Genomic DNA, 13,189 nt, shown 5'->3' on the forward strand with positions numbered 1-13,189 from the left:
CCTAACTCCCCTAGTCATTGATTTTTCACAAGCCTTAACGATGATATCAAAAAAAGCATTTTATCAAGTGCTTACTTTTTGTCAGACATGGCAATAGGAACTTGCCATGGATTATGTTATTTATTTTTCACAATAACTTCATGAAGTGAATATTTTTCATCTTTATTGCAAAAATAATAGAACTATAAAATAGTGAAATTATAAACAACCAAAATATACAACATTATACAAATGGTTAAAATAACTGCGACTGCACCAGAATTAAGGAATATTATGCCATCATTACAAATAATGCTTCACGGAAGATTTAAGATACATGGTAAAAATTATGACATTAGAAACATAATAGCAAGGGCTTTCTCACCTCAAAGCCCTACCTTGTGCAACAAGACACAAGAAATAAAGAAAAAGCACACAGATTGGAGAGGAAGAAATAAATCTGTCTTTACTTGCCAGTGACATGATTGTCTACGTAGAAAATTCCAAAGAACTTTTGGAACTAATAAGCAGGTATAAAAAGGTCATAAGATACAAGGTCTTATAAAAAGTATCAATTGTTTTTCTGTATATCAGCAATGAACAATTTGGAATTTGAAATAATAAAATGCCTCCTAGAACATCATCCCCCAAAATAAAGTACTTTGTATTAATCTAATAAAATATGTATAGGGTATATATAAAGACAACTATGAAACACTGGTGAAGAAAATCAATGAATATCTAAATAGAGACATATTCCATGTTCATAAATTACAAGACTCAATACTGTTACGATGTCAGTTCTTCTCTGTTTGATCTATAGATCCAATGAATCCCAATTGAAATCCCAGCAATCTGTTTTGTAGATATGTAGACAAACTGATTCTGCAATTACTGGGAAGGTAGACTACCTAGGTAGAATAGTGTAGTAGGCTGTTCTTGCATTGCTATAAAGGAATGCCTGATACTGGGTAATTTATAAGAAGAGAGGTTGAATTGGCTCATGGTTCTACAGGCCGATACTAGGTAATTTATAAGAAAAGAGGTTGAATTGGCTCACACTTCTGCAGGAAACATAGCAGCATCTGCTTATGGGGAGGCATCAGGGAGCTTTTACTCATGACGGAAGGTAAAGCAGGAATAGGCACTTCATATGGCAAAGGCAGGAGCAAGAGACAGAGAACAGGGGGCAAGTGCCACACTTTACGTGACCTGATCTTGTGAGAACTCACTATCACCAAGACAGCACTGAGCCATGAAGAAACTGTCCCCATGATCCAGTCACCTCCTACTAGATATCACTTCCAGCATTGGGGATTATAATTCAACATGAGATGTGGGCAAGGACAAACATCCAAACTATATCATATAGACAACACAACATAGAAGAACGATGTTGAAGGACTCATGCTACCCAATTTCAATAATAATATATATTCTCATAGTATATATTCTTGATATGATGTGATGAAAACAGTAGAACTCTGTGGTTTTCTCCCCAAAACCCATAATCCTTGTCTAATCTTAGAAAAACATTAGACAAATTCCAAGTGAGGGACATTCTATAAAATGCCTGACCAGTATCTCTTAAAACTGTCATCATTATTAAAAACAATGAAAGTCTGAGAATTATGATAAAGCTAGCAATTAAGACAGTGAAATATTGGTGAATAAACAGACATACAAACCAGACCCACATAAACATAGTCAATTGATCTTTTACAAAGGAACAGAGACAATTCAATGAAGAAAAGATAGCCTTCAACAAATGGAGCTGTAAAAACTGGATGCCCATATGCCAAAAAAATGAGTCTATATACAGACCTTATGCCTTACCCACACATCTCTACCTCAGGAATGATTATAAACCTAAATGTAAAACACAAAACTAAAATTTCTAGAAGAAAATATAGGGGAAAATCTAAATGACATTTAGTTTGGTGGTAAGTTAGATACAACAGCAAAACCATAATCCACGATAGAAAAAAAATGGATGTTGGACTTGACTGAAGTTAAAAACTTCTTCTCTGCTAAGGACACTGTTAAGATGAAAAACGAAACCACAGACTGGACTGCAAAACTCATATCTGATAAAGGACTTGTATCCAAAATATACAAAGGATTCTTCAAACAATAAGAACCAACTTTTTTAAATGGGCAAAAGATACCTCAACGGAGAAGACAGATGGCAAACAGCATCTGAAATGTTACTCAATGTCATTTGTCATTAGGGAAATGGAAATTAAAACAAGAATGAGATACCACTACCTATCTATTAAAATGGCTTAAAAAAAACTGACAATACCAAGCTGGCAAGGATGCAGAGCAAAGTAACTCTCATTCACTGCTGGTGGGAAAACAAAATGGTACAACCACTTTGGAAGACAGTTTGACAGTTTCTTACAAAGATAAATATGGTGTTACCACACAATCTAAAGACTGCACTCCTAAGAATTACCCAACTGATTCGAAAACTTATGTCCACACAAAATCTGCCCACAAATATTCATAGCAGTTTTACTCATAATTGCCAAAAAATGAAAGCAGCCAAGCTGTCCTTCAACAGAAGAATAAATAAACTGTAGTACATTTATATAATGGAACACTCTTCAGCGATGAAGGAAAGAAGCTATCAAGCAAGGCAAGGACGTTGAATCTTAAGTTTATATTGCTAAGTGAAAGGCTGCATGCTGCATGATGTCACTTATATGACAGGCTGGAAAAGGCAAAACTTTACAGAAAGTAAACAAATTGTGGCTTCTATGGCTTCAGACATGGAGGAAGATTAAATAGGTAAAGCACAGGGAATTGTTTAGGGCAGTAAAACTATTCTGTATGATACGGTAATGGTGGATACATGATACTATGCATTTGTCAAAACTCATATAACTTTACAGCACAAGGAGTAAAATTTAATAGTGCAAATTTTAAAAATCATTTAAAAGGTTAGGGTATCCCAGGATAGAATGCATACTGTGACAAAATAATTTGACTGTATAATAAATGTATGAAATAACTTCAGTGAAGGGGGTGGCAGAGCAGAGGCAGGTGAGGAAGGTGCTGACTTAACAAAGAAATGAGCGGAGTGGAGAAACTGAAAGCAAGGACACCGCACGCCCCACTCCATTCTGCTTGGTAACGTCTGTTTCCCACGGGGGCCCAGGTAAACAGTTTAAACCACTGTAAATGTAAACGGGAATTAGATGGTTAAATAAATAGGTGGCAGATGGCAAAAGCCATATTTCTTACTGCTGGGAGTGGGAGGTTACAAAGGAGCAAGGAGAAAGGACTGGAATGATCCATGTGATAATGGGTTAGAGTTGGAGAAATCAATATGAACTCATGCTTAGCCACATAGACTCAGATGGCTGCCTGCGTGTGTGTGTGTGTGTGTGTGTGTGTGTGTGTGTGTGTGTGTGTGTGGTGTGTATACCTATAGATGTGTGTATATGCACAGGTTAGGGTGAGCGCATATATTTCCTTACTATGACAGATGACAGGGCTTAAGATATCCTAGCCGCAACTGCATGCCTAGCACCCAGATCTTGCTAACACCATTCTTCATCAAAGGAACCAAGAATCCTTGGCAAAATGGCTGACTCTGAGACTAGAGCGGAAAATATATATGCAACTAGCTGTGCCACAGGTAAAGCAGTGCTCAACAAAACAAAAGAGAACAAAGCACAGTGATGCGAGTGCGTCAAAGGAATATAGGAGCCAGCAGAAAAGAGCGCCCAGTGGCCAAAGTTGGAACAATTTACGCATAAAATTAATACGGTACTATTGGATTATAACACAAAGTATACAATAAATATCCATGAGTATACAGTGATATAAAAAATGACCAAATAAACCAATCAGCAAGAGAAAGGAGACAAATACCCCAAGCAGAAGAATTCCAAACAACGTAGCTATTCTGCTACCAAGAAGCTGGAGCCTGGCTCCTTTCTCCTTACGTGTGGGCTGTGTGCACGATGACTTCCTTCCAGAGTTCAGTACAGAAAACCAGGCAGGAGTTGGGGGAGAGTGACTTTACAGTGGAGAAACTTGCAAACACTACCTCAGCCAGATGATCAAGGTCAACATCAACAGTGATAAGTCATACTAATAGTATACATTCTTGATATGATTTGATGAAAATATGGTCTTCTCCAAACCCCCAGCCCCAGTCTAACATTGAGAAAAACATTAAACAAATCCCAATAAAGGGACATTCTACCAAATACCCAACCTACATCCCTTGAAACTGTCAGTCATCCAAAACAAGGAAAGTCTGAGAAACTGACAGCCAAAAGGAGCCTAAGGAGACATGGGGACTGAACGTGAAGTGGTGTTCTGGATAGAATTGTAGAATAGAAAAAGCCTATTAGGTAAAAATGAGTGAAATCTAAATAAACTATGGACTTTTTTTTTTTTTAAGAGACAGGGTCTTGCTCTGTTGCCCAGGCTGGAGTGTAGTGGCATAATCATAACTCACAGCAGCCTCAAATTCCTGGGCTCAGCCGGGCACGGTGGCTCACACCTGTAACCCCAGCATTTTGGGAGGCCGAGGTGGGCGGATCATGAGGTCAAGAGATTGAGTCCATTCTGGTCAACATGGGGAAACCCTGTCTCTACAAAAAAAAAAAAAAATTCCTGGGCTCAAGCAATTCTCCCACCTTAACCTCCCAAGTAGGTAGGACTACAAACAGGTACCACCATGCCTGGCTAATTAATTTTTTTTTTTTTTTTTTTGCAGAGACAGGAGGCTCACTGTGTTTCCCAATCTGGTCTTGAACTCTTGGTCTCAAGTGATCCTCTTACCTTGGCCTCCCAAAGTGCTGAGATTACAGGTGTGAGCTACCACATCCAGCCTTAAACTATGGACTATAGTTGGTGATAATGAATCAATATTTGTTCATTAAGAAAATATTCTTACAAATAAATTAAAGATGCTTTCAAATGAGAAAAAATTTAGAATTTGTAGCCATCACAACTGCTTTAAAAGAATTTCTTTAAAAAGTTCTTCAGACAGAAGAGAAATGATACCAGAGGAAAACTAAGAACATCAGGAATGAAGGAAGAGCACCAGCAATGTGTAAAAAAAATAATTCCAGAAATGGGAAGGGATGCGTGAAAAGTAACTTTGACAAGATACAAATAGTTATTTTTTAAAAATTGCAAAAAATAAATAAATAAATAATAAATTGCTGCAGAAGAAATTCATTCTACATTATGGTTGAAACAATATTAACTAATTTTTAAAATCCTTTAAAAATTTAATTGGAAAAGGAAGAATATGAAACTATATATACAGCGTAAACTAAATTTTGTTTCTATTTGTATACATGTTTTTATATGTTAACTATATAAACACAGAACTCTGGGAGGTAGCATTTACAGAATGGTTTTTAAAACACTTATATTTCCAAATATTCAACATATTTGGAAAGTATTATATTTATGATGGGGAAGAGCTAACCGTTATTTTAAAAAATCCACTGTCTTGCTAGACTTCATTTTAGACTCTTGGCAGAAACACCTTTTAGGCACACAATATAAACATCAGTGACTCACCTGAATGTAAATTTGGCTCACAGACTTTAAAGACTTAAAAATGTAGATTAAAAAGAAAGAATTCCTGTAATATTCTAGGAAAAATGAGATTGCTTACATCATGTACTGTTGAAGCACCCACATCTAAGTAGCTCAAAAGACTTAAGATCAAACTTTGTTACTCTCCACAGCATATATGTTAAGAAGATGGTGAAAAAGAAGATTTCATTCTGATTAGATGGAATGTGTGGACTTTCTAAAGCACAATACTCATTGCAATCACAGCTACGGCAAAATGTGATGTCAACATAATTCTCATAAGTGCATCTGTCTAACTTCTTCATAAACAAGGGATGAAGACTAGTCTGAAATGAGATATTGATTGCATTATGATGTTATCTGAGTACATCAATAGAAGGGGGCAGGGTTTTTTTTTAGCAGTCAGCGGATTGCACATCACTGGGGAGGCCCAATGACCAGCTCCCACTTCCCATCATTCCTCCTCCTTCTGGGTGCAGACCTCCCCATCATCAGAGCTGTGTATCCCACCAACACTGGCTCAGAGTGGAGGCGGAGGGGCCATGTGGCCCACCAAAGGCCAGCCAGAGTCCTTCCCCCAGGCTCTCTCACTGTGGCTGCTGGGGAGGAACCAGAAGCTGTTGGTGGCCATGTTTTTAGGCTAGGGAAGAAGCAATAAGAGGTAGAGCCCTCAGCTCTCATCAGCCCAAGGCCAGCTCCACACTGTGACTCCCCTCACCCCAAGTTCCTCTCCTGTTGTTTTTTTTGAGACAGGGTCTGTCTGGCTCTGTCACCCAGGCTGGAGTGTGGTGGTGAGATCTTGACTCACTGCAGCCTCTGCCCCTCAGGCTCAACCCATCCTACCACCACAGTCCCCTGAGTAGCTGGGACTACAGGTGCATGCCACCACACACGGTTAGTTTTTGTATTTTTTGTGGTGACAGGGTCTCACCACGTTGCCCTGAATGGTCTCGAACTCCTGGGCTCAAGTGATCCTCTTGCCTCAGCCTCCCAAAGTGCTGGGATTACAGGCATGAGCTACCACCCCTGGCCTCTTATTTGCCTTTGACGTGGCTTGATCTAGGTTTCTGCCACCTGTGACTTAGAAGTCTGGAGTTATATAGTAACCTAATAACTCTGTAGCCTTGTGAAGAGGAAAAATGTTGGGGTGGGGGTGAATAATGAAACTTTTTTTTTACTGCAACCGTAACAGATGAAATGAAACATGGTTGTCTCAGAAATCCTTCCAGTTCAGGTGACAAGCCTCTTACAGTGTGTATTTTGGTATTTTGGTACTTAACTCCAATCTCTCTCAGCACCATATTCTGAAATAATTATCTGTTATCTCTCTCCCCCATTAGGTGGTTTGCCCTTTGAAGTCAATAATTCATTGTATTGGACTTTTTGGACTTTGTATCTCCAGAGCCTACGTGGCACATAGTAGAAACTTAATAAATATTAGTCAATATAAAATGGATTAAATAGGGCCGGGTGAGGTGGTTCACGCCTGTAATCCCAACACTTTGAGAGGCTAAGGCGGGTGGATCACCTGAGGTCAAGAGTTCGAGACCAGCCTGGCCAACATGGTGAAACTCTGTCTCTACTAAAAAATACAATTAGCCGGCCATGGTGATAGGCACCTGTAATCCCAGGTACTCAGGAGTCTGAGGCAGGAGAATGGCTTGAACCCAGGAGGCGGAGGTAGCAGTGAGCCAAGATCACACCACTGTACTCCAGCCTGTGTGACAAAGCAAGACTCTGTCTCAAAAAAAAAAAAAAAAGAAAGAAAAAGATTAAATAAAATATAGTCATTTTTCCTACTATCACAAAATTGCCTCACTCCTTCAAACTTTATTAATTAGAAATTTGTGACTAGGCTAGAAAAATTAATTTATCCAAGGAAAAAGGGGGGTTATTAACCCATTAAGCAGTGTAAAAAACTGTGAAAAGAATGATTGAACTAATTAAGAGAATAAATTGTTTCAAGCAGGCCATAGTCATTCAAAGTCATTGCTTCATATAGAAATAATTTGTGGGCTAATTTACAAATAACATCCCTCTACCTGTTCATTAAATTAGGTCCCTGAGGACGCCTATTAAATAATGCTTTGTTAGCCTGGTTCACTTACTGTTTTTACTTGCAATTTTACATAAACCAATCTTTCATTAATTTATAAGGTAACACCTGAAATCATATACAGAGTTAACTTATAAATATAAATGATCTTAAATCTACAACATATAATAGGGGGCCAAAACAAACCTGATAAAATTCATGCTGATTTGTGTCTCATTATTTCATTTCTTTCAGACACATTTTAATTTCATTCACGCCCCGGGCACAACCTCCTGAGAACAAATCCCCACCATCTATCTCATTACCACTCTCTAACCTAACGTTTATCATTATTAGCTATGACTGGACCCAGGTACAGTGCAAAAGTCTAATCACACTTCATTCTTGGATACTGCCCAGTCCAGGGACCTTCAAACCAGGTGTCCAGTCCCACTGTACCCTAATCCCTCCCTCCCTCAGGTGATGGCAGTTGCATCCTTCCATGTGTTCAGGACAAAAACCCTGGAGTCACCCTTGGGTGCCTTCTCTCTTATGTCACATTTAATCCTTCAGAAAATCCTATGGACTCTGTTTCCAAAATCCATCTAGAGTGCAACACTTCCCACCCCTCCACCGCCACTCCACTGTCATCCAGCTTTCCATGAAGTACACACAGGTTTCCCAGGACTCAAAGAATTCAGTAACACTGATATTTAAAACTAATTCCCTCCTCACCTTCCTATTTTTGTGAATGAGTTTTCCTAGTGCTCACACACATAAAAACCAAGAAGAGGAATGAAACGGATGGCAAACAGCTATTTCCTATAGGTACATGAATTGACTTTTTAAAATAATTCACTTTTTAAAACACTTGCCAAGTCACCAGTGATGCATTTGTAATAGTAATTTACTTTAATGTTTAATAATTTTATACAGAAATTTATAAAATATTTATTTTGTTTTGATAATTGTATATAACTACTTATTGTCATAACTCAATCTAGAAGAAAAATTATAACAAGGACCTATGGTCACAATGCATTTGAAAATACTAATATTTAAATGTAAGTACATATTTTTAATATATGTTCACTATGAGGGTGATGCATAAGAGACTTTCAATCACAAACATATGCTAACATGAAACTACCATATTAACCCTGGGTAGCTCATATTTGGACAGTTAACATGAGTGAAAAATAATCTTCTATTTAAGATGCTGCTGTGTTTGAGTCTTTGTTACTGTAGCTGAACCTGGATGATAAAGTCATCTGGCCTGGAAGACAATATGTTACAATAGAATGAAATTCTATGGAGAAACTAGAATGGGAATATAATTTAAACAAGAAAAAGAAACAATATGACACTGTAACTATTAAAAACCTTGTTCATACATTTTTAAAAACGGTGAGCAACAAATGATTTCTCACCATGTGTGGTCCAATATACAGTATGCATTCCATAGAAACTGCTCATTCCTTGAGAAATGAGCAAATTCCTTGAGAAAATTTGTTTAATTTACAAGACTGGAACTCAACTTTCCATACGGACTTGCAGACCAGACTGTGCTGCATTTAGCAAAGTCAAATATCAACACTATGTGAGAATGGAAGCCTACATATGTGTACATATGAACAGATGAATGAGTGAATGAACTGGTTATTTTGATGGTTCCAAAGTAATAGGAATCTTACAAACAAAAATAACATTTACTACTAATATTTCCACTTTTCATCCAAACATCTTGGGCCATGTAAGTAAAATTCCAAGGTTAGACATGCACAAACATGGGAATGACCACCAGAGGGAGCCCACGTGTTTTTCTGAATATGCCAGACACCAAATTGAGAAAAAGGAAGAGAACACACACAAAATATAAAGCTGGGGGTAGGTGGGTGGGGTGGTGCAAGGAGGGCCGGGAAGGGGAAGGGGAAGCATTACCTGTTTCAGTCATTTAAGAGGCTGTTATTGAATGACAGACCATTTATGCATCTAGGTTACAAATCCTTTTACTAGGCAGCTGTACACTGCAATGCTTTGACACTTATAAAAGGAGTTAAATGTAAGATTTTAAAATCTCACATACCCTAAAACTAGCAGGTCCTGGGTGGGCTGCTGTGATAACATCCATGACTCTCCGTTCTGCCCCAAACAAGCCAGCTGCCTTTTCCAGCTTATCTGTGTGTTCCTGCTTTCACTCTCTATTCTGGTTCATCTTTGTGGTTAGCTTTGGAGGAAGGTTTGGGTGTGGCTTCCTCACTTTGTTTGGGTTTGGACTATCGAATTACAGCACCGGAGGAGCACTTGGTGTGACTTGGGAATTTCTGATTCTCCTGTCTGAGCCAAGTTATAAGGACAGTTAGATGAGTGACTTTCCATTTGTTGTCATGAAGTCTTCCCAGAACTGAGAATTGAACCAAGTGCTAACAGGATGCAAGAGGACCTCTCTAATGCTTTCTAGGCCCAATCTCCACTTAACCCAGGACACACAGGCCTGCCTCAGAGAGCCCCCTCAAGACAGAAAAATATCCTGGGACTGAAACTGTAGAAACAGGGTGTGATCCTGTCTAGAATTATACTCCATGTAAGCTGAATAGAATGTTTTCTATTTGAGAGCAGTGTTGAGTTTTGGAATCCCCTCCCACGTGCCCTCCACCCCCCACCCCTTCCTGGCTTGATTTTACTAACCCTTTTATTGTGGTAGGTCAGATCACCATTTTACCAGTGAGGAAACTGAAGCTCCTAGAAGTGAGTGACTTGTCACTGGCTACTAAGTGTCAGGGATGGAAACTGACAAACATGCGCTTCCGGGGACATGGATTGTAACAATGAATGAGTATTGAACCCCATCATACTAATGCCTTTGGAGAAAGAAAGAAAATTATTGTCTTTCTTTTCCCTCAAACTACAGTTGAGTGAAAAGCATGACAGAAGTAAATTTAATGACTTAGCTCTTGTTTTACCCGGAATTTTCATGGTATATTTTCCCAAGTTTCTTTTCTGTCTGGATGGGGTAATCATAAATCATGTATGCAAATAAATTAGCACAAACAAATTGAATTCCACAGGCTTAGGTACTGGGCTGAATGCTGCTAACTGCTAAATTTAACATGCTTATTAATGCCTTGAATATGGAATCAAATCAAAAACATTCTTATCAAATTTAACAACGATACCCAATTGAGTGGGGGTAGCTGGCAGTTAGGAGAACTAGTTTGAAATTTAAAATTACCTTAACAAACAGAAAAGGAAAAAGAGGGCAAAATTCAATAGAAAGCTTTGCAAAGTAATTCATTCAAAAGAGGGGGAAAACAAAGAGAACAACAGAAATGAGGGCGTATTGACTGGGCAATTATAACGGAAAAGGAGCTGGAGGTCAGAGTGAACAATAGCCTCCAAACGCAATCCAGTTCTGTCATTTCAAAAAAGAAGGCATGATTTTGAGAAGTACAAATAGGGGGAAACTCAAGCTAACTCCCGCTCCAGACTCAAAAGAGATCAAGCTCTTTGGGGAGGGGTGAGAAAGGTGTTTTATTGGGACACTGAAATGCCCGTGGCTTGGAAGCCAGGTTTTTATAACTTTGAAAGGGATCCTTAGAAAGAAGAGTGCCCAAAATAATTAAAGTTTTTTATTTCAACCTGCTGAAATGAGCCTCAAAAGAGAAGATTCGGGTACTCTTTTCCTTTGTTTATGCAATGTTCTCACCCTGGCATATGGTCTCCCTTCCACCTGGGTAGCACCCACCTTCCATCAAGTATCCACCTGGCATTGCCTCCTCTAGGGTGCCCCTTTGAACCCCTTCCCTTCTTCCTAATGACAACTTCACAGTCCCACTATGTGTCTCCACAGAGCAGATCCCAGAGGCCAGCACTGGCTAAGTCCTTGGCATACATTATCTCATTTATCCTCTTGAACACTTCTGGGGGCAAGACACTACTGTTATTCTTCTTCTGTAGATGAGGAGACAAATGAGTAAGGCAGTTAAGTAACTTGTTCATGTTCACATGTTAGAAACTGGCAAAGCTGGAAGTTTAACTGAAACCCAGAGAGCTCCTCAATCCCCATCCTAAGGCCACACTACCCTGACCACACGAGTACCCACAATGCTTCACTGTTCTTATCGTTCACGTGCGCTTCTGTCTGCCCGGCCGCAGTGCCATATTTTCATAGTCCACTATGAGGGCCTGAGATGGATCAATAAATGTTCATTGAATTAAAGGTTTTCAAGCAAGAAGTGGTATATTCCATGGATATTTCTGAATCATTCTTTGAAGGAAAATAGAAAAGAAAACTAAATTAAAATAAAAAGCATTTAGACATTTATAAAAACTGGCAATAGGAATTCTGAACAATTCTGGACCATAAGGTGATTTGACCATTTTCTTTTCTGAAATTTTTAAAGAATGGAAATTGTTATATATATATATATATATATATATATATATATAATTTATACATGTATAAATATGTATGCATGTGTCTATATATTATATATATATGTGCATTTATCTGTCAAGTATCTTCAATGTAATGTCATCTAAAGGTAAAGAGGGTGACTATAGAATATTTAAAATCTGTGGACTCAGGGAGCCTGCCTGACACAGAATTGTTGGTAGAAAAGAATCTAAACCCTAAATTACATGTCAACACTAGATTAGTTTATCCAGTCTGAGAACACTACAACTTTCTTTCCTAACCAGAAGACATATTTTACAAATAATTTGTTCTGTTTTTCAAAAAGAGAACAATGCAAATTCAAACACATCAAGCATACATGATACTATCTATTTAATTCTCACAGTTAATTGAGATAATGTGCTAGCAGCCCAAAGTAACTGGTGATGAAGATGACTGCCTTCAGAGCAGGAGAAAATATTTCTGAAGACAGCAATATACTCTTCCCCAACTTGAAAGCAGCAGCGCCTACATTACTAATATCATGACGTCACACTCCTCGTTCCCTGCTGACAGTGGAATGATTCTGAGCCGCATCTCAAGGCCGTGCAATGTTTTAAAGTGAGAGCAAGAGGCTGTTGGCCAAAGAGAAACTCATTTCTTCTGTTATTATTATTTAACCATCGAACATTATACAGGTTCTCTTAAATATATTGCTCAAATCAAATTCTGATTACTGAAAAGATGGAGGAAACATATTCAAAGCAGGGCTGTCCAGCGTATCTCAGCTGCAACCCTAGAAAATCGTCAGCATGGCAGCATTAAAAAGTTCTATTTCATAAGAGAGATTTAAAAAATTGTAAAGAAACAAAACATAGAACATTAAAACAATTACCAAATGTAATTCATAGTATTATAAAAATGATTTTAAAATATAGCAATGAACCACAACCTCAAAACACCCCAATGAACCACCACCCAATACATCTCCTTTCATCAACAAACTCACGGCAAGCAGGTCCTAGGAACAATGTCGAGAGCATTCAGGTGCAACTAACACATGGCCTAACTGACAACAGAAGGATCAGAGTTCTAGAGTATTAGCTACATTTCCTATTTACCATTTAGATGGATGACAACTACATGTCATCCTAAAAATGCGATGAGTTTTTACCACTGCAGAAGCTAGAAAGAGAGATGGCATG

General features: G+C 38.4%; 1 protein-coding gene across 5 annotated transcripts in view; it reads right to left on the bottom strand.

The window, feature by feature from the left end:
* Positions 1–13,189, bottom strand: part of RAPGEF4 (Rap guanine nucleotide exchange factor 4) — a 322,973-nt gene that overhangs the window by 116,080 nt on the left and 193,704 nt on the right. The gene's annotated exons all lie outside the window — the stretch shown is intronic.

This window comes from Sapajus apella, unplaced genomic scaffold, assembly GCF_009761245.1.
Source record: "Sapajus apella isolate SASKATOON/1434 unplaced genomic scaffold, GSC_monkey_1.0 scaffold28, whole genome shotgun sequence".
Classification (NCBI taxonomy): Eukaryota; Metazoa; Chordata; class Mammalia; order Primates; family Cebidae; genus Sapajus; species Sapajus apella.